Source organism: Salvia hispanica, unplaced genomic scaffold, assembly GCF_023119035.1.
Source record: "Salvia hispanica cultivar TCC Black 2014 unplaced genomic scaffold, UniMelb_Shisp_WGS_1.0 HiC_scaffold_479, whole genome shotgun sequence".
Lineage (NCBI taxonomy): Eukaryota > Viridiplantae > Streptophyta > Magnoliopsida > Lamiales > Lamiaceae > Salvia > Salvia hispanica.
Genome location: NW_025952222.1, coordinates 24,985 through 29,655, shown reverse-complemented (window position 1 = coordinate 29,655; position 4,671 = coordinate 24,985). Strand labels below are relative to the sequence as shown.

The 4,671-nt window shown below is 38.6% G+C and overlaps 1 pseudogene; it reads right to left on the bottom strand.

Moving 5' to 3' along the window:
- Nucleotides 1-3,558: 3,558 nt before the first annotated feature.
- LOC125199361 lies at nt 3,559-4,671 on the bottom strand (annotated as a pseudogene).

Here is a 4,671-nt window from a genome sequence, read left to right as displayed (position 1 = left end):
CTTCTGGCCACTTATGACGCAGCCAAGAATGAAGACATCGCTGCCACCTCAACCTTCTCTCACCTTCTCGCTCTTCGATTCGCTCAATCGGAAGTGAGGCGAAGGATTGAAGAGATAGGTTCGAGATGGGCCGAGTGGCCTTTACCATGTTTCTTCCTATTAATAAAGCTAGGGACGCTCCGTGGAGTGTCCCGCCAGCTGACATTTCCGGGCCCACCTCGGAGATGACATCGCAGGCTTTTTGACCAAGTTTGAAGCTTTTGCTGGCCTTGGGATTCTTGACCATGCAACTCAAGGTGGTCACGAGATCCTCCACCTTGCCGGCGCCGCCACCGTTGACTTGGCGATCTTGCCGCGGAACGCGACAACGTATTGTGGGGGCGCTGACCGACGCAGAAGGTGGAGTTGAACACATAGACGGCGGCAAAGACTCGGCCTCGGTCATTGGTCAACACCTCGTGCAGGTCAAAGCCGAAACTCTCCCACCATGGGGGAGCTAGGGCGAGGGCTGCCGCGCAGCCATTCCGCTCGGTCGCTTTCTAACACGTAGACGCTTGGATTAGGCTTGCAGCTACCCATCTTTTGTGATTCGAATTGTTCCCTGAGACACTATAAGTAATTAAAATTTGCTCGAGACTAAAAGTCAAGAAAGTCCAAATAGAGAGAGGAGATACGTCTTACCAATCAACGGCAGCCAAAAATGATGGGCCGGAGAGAGCGAAATTTTCGTTGTCGGGAACCATTGTTTGTTGCAAATTATTAGTACAAGAATCAAACCAAAACCTCGAATTGGAACAAACTATTGTCAAAAAAATCGAACTGAAAGATGATCAAAGACTCTCTTTATCCGATCAAGTCCTCATTTATTTTTACAAAGTATATACCCCTATATATACAAAGAGGCCACTTGTTTTGTTGCCATTTTCTGGGAAACTTCACGTAACAAGTTGCAGAAATAAATTCATTGACGCTTAGATCAAGAAAAAGAACAAGTCAATAATGAGTCCAAAAAAATTTAATTTATAGAATATATTTCCCTATCAATTATTTGCTGTTTTTATTTTTCAATTTTTTAATTGTTGGGAAATGACCGTATAATTATTCACAAGTACGAGCATTTATCAAAATAAAATGGTCCAATTTGTCTAACACGACAAACACTATCCATGTGGACAGGGCCGAAGCCAGGAATTTGCAGGGATAAGGGAAAATTTAAGAATCTGAGGAGGGACATTTAGTAAGAAATTAAAAGAAATAAATTTTACAATTAATAATATATACGTAGCGTAGAAAATATGAGGTGGGGCAAATGCCCCTCCCATGCCTTTACTACATCCGCCCATGTATGTGGATATATATAGAGATTAAATTAGGCAAGATTGCGTACATGTTAACATAAAAAAAAATGTACTAGTACTATGTTTTTATTTAATTAAAGCTCATCAAAATTTGATTAAAATTTATGAATTACTTATTAGAATTTAATAATCAGTTAAGAAATTTCGGAGCTGCGTTCATAAAATTAATTTTTCTAGTATAGAGCTCCATGCTCGGAAGGTGCAATTTGTTTTATAAAATATCATATTTGATGCATTCAAGTATTAAATCGATATAAAATGTACAAGCTGGTGATGGACTAATATGTGGAAATGATAAAATATTGGGTTTGGATCGATAACCTATATCGATATGAGATTTGTTGAATAGAAAATGAGAGTTGATAGAGAAGTCACGTTGACTGCTCTTAAAAATATTTTTAATGCATATACATAGATTAATAATTCTAGTTGATGCTCGAACACTATTTAATTATTTTACTATAGAAATTATTAACTATTTAAATACAAAAATAATCTTAATTATAAGTAAATTTTTATATAATTTGGCAGATGGTTCAGAAACTTTTATCTTATTTTGAATCAAATGGTTCATCTTAAATTTATACCTGACCAATCGCTCAATATTTTCCTCCACGTAATAGAAAAAACGAAAATAAAATAAAATAATAGTACCTGGATTTGACAATTCACTTTGTGAATAAAAATTGACCACCAAAGTGACTGTTCAATATTCTTCTGGAAATACAGAAAATTGAAGTCAATCACACTGTAGGAAACTGAGGAGAAGGTCGATTTGAAAGAGAGTTTATATATAAAGAAACAAACAAAATATTGATTTTAGACTTTTAGTTGCAAGAAAGAGCCAAATTATGCATTTTCAACTTGCGCGTGCTCCCAAATTATAGTAATAAATAATTAAAGAATTTTCATCTATTATGTACTCCTAATAGATGGTGTAAAAAACCATGGACAAGCGAGAGTTCAATTAACAGATTTGATAAAGTCAACTGGATTCCAAATTGGATATGAACTTGTGTGGTCTCTCTTCTTCCATAAGTTCAAAGAAAAAGTTATTTCTCTCGTACACACAAGCTGAAAAACCCGATATATGGCGTACGTGCTTGAGGAATGGCGCTCATACGCCGCGACTAGGTTTGCGTAATACTTTTGTTGTTCTCACTCTGCTTGTGCAATCAATCGAGCACCTTGCTCCGGATCCATTTCTTGATTTGAGAATACAAATGGATATATATTTTGTGTGAGAGATGTTTATTGGGAATATGACGTAATCAACTTTTATATTCTTATGGCCTGCGATTTTCTTATAGACTTTTTACAAAACAAATAAATAAATAACAGATGAAATGTTTTAAATTCTACTCCTATTTTTGTGCATGATACATTCAACCGTGGAAAAAATTATGGTAAGACCCGACCAATAATACATACTTGTTCATTCGTAACGGTACATAAATATATACATTCGTTGTTACAAAGGCATGTGTCTTCACCTGATTAGTTATAATTGCTTCACTCTAGTCTACTGTTCAATAGGACTTCTTACATGCAATCATCGTCAACTCTTAGAGGCTTCTTGGTACGATGGAATGAAATAAGGAGGAAATGGAATAAAAGTAAGAATGGAATAAGAATGGAAATACAACGAAAACTCGATTCAATTCTTGTGCTTGGTAAGCAATACAAAGGGAAATGCAATTATTATTCCTTTATTGATTTCATTTTTATGCTTGATAACTAAAAAAAATATAAGAATGGAATATAATATGAAAAATTAATATGTTGATTCTACCAAAAAAAATATTTATTCAAAAAAAATTTTGCCAATTATTTTGAATCATATTGTTTTGTACTATACACGCAAATGAGGGTGTTCATATGTGGTGTATGTATGTGTATGTGTGTGTGTGTGTGTGAAATTAAATTGATGAACCATAGTGGTAAAAGTTGTAAATAAATTAATGTATAATGGTAAAAAGTTGGAGACAACTTTCCATAAATGGAAATACTCATATTTTTTTATGGGACAGACGAAATGAAAAATGCACATATATTTATATGGGATATGGGGCGTATAAATTATACTAACACCATTAAGGTGATAAGGTGATAAATGACCCTTATACTTGCATTGTGCATCAAAGCAAATTAATGCACCCTAAGATATTGAACCTAAACCATTAATCAAAGTAGCATTACTTTAATTGTAATTATACGATTTGTATTTCAACTCCAAATTCGAGTTCCACCATGGATGAATCCCATGAGCCTCCTTGAAATTCGGAAGAGCGCCGGTGTTGATCGTCAGAAACGCTGATGGAAGAAGATGCACCGGCTCCGAATCCGTCCTCCCCAAAGAACTCGACATGATGCTTCGGATCGAGTACTTCGTATCCATCCTCTCAATCCTCCCCGCCCCAGTTGCCTCCATATTTTCCAAATAACTAGCATATTCCGAGCATATCACGTCAGACGAATTGACAAAAAGGTATGGGACCCACGACGAGAGCACAGTAAATGCCTCATCGTCGTCCTGGGTCTTGGGCCCTATGGCCACCTTGGCGGCCATAACCAGGCTAGCAGTGACAACAGAGTTGGCCACCCTCAACGCTAGCTTCAACCCCTCGTTGTGGATCAACTCAATTGGGAGGGAGGCAAAAGGGGGGTTGAAGAGGTAGGTCTCAAGATAGGCCGAGTGGCTCTTCACCATGTTCCTTCCTATTAGTAAAGCTAGGGACGCTCCGGTGGAGTGTCCCACTAGCCAGACATTTCCAGGGTGTTTGCCTACCCTGGAGATAATGTCAGCAGAAGCTTCCAGACCAATTTGGAAGCTTCTGCTGGCCTTGGGATTCTTGAGCATGCAACTCAAGGTGGTCACAAGATCCTCCACCTTGCCGACCCTGCCATCGTCGAATTTAGTGATCTTGCCACGGAATGCGACGACGTATTGTGGGGGGTGCTGGCCTACGTAGTAGGGGGAGTTGAACTCGTAGACGGCGGCGAAGTATTTGCCATGGTCGTCGGTCAACACACGGTGCAGGTCAAAGCCGAAACTCTTCCACCACGGAGGAGCTAGGGCGAGAGGGCAGTTTTCGCGGCCATTTTTGTCGATCGCTTTCTAACACGTAGACACCTTGGATAAGGCTTGCAGCTACCGATCTTTTGTGATTCGAATTGTTCCTGTTGAGATACAAGTAATTAAAATTTTCTCAAGACTGCAAGTCAAAATAGAGAAAGTAGAGGTGTCTTACCAATCAACAGCGGTAAAAAATGATGGGCCGGAGAGGGCAAAGTTTTCCTTGTCGGGAGCCAT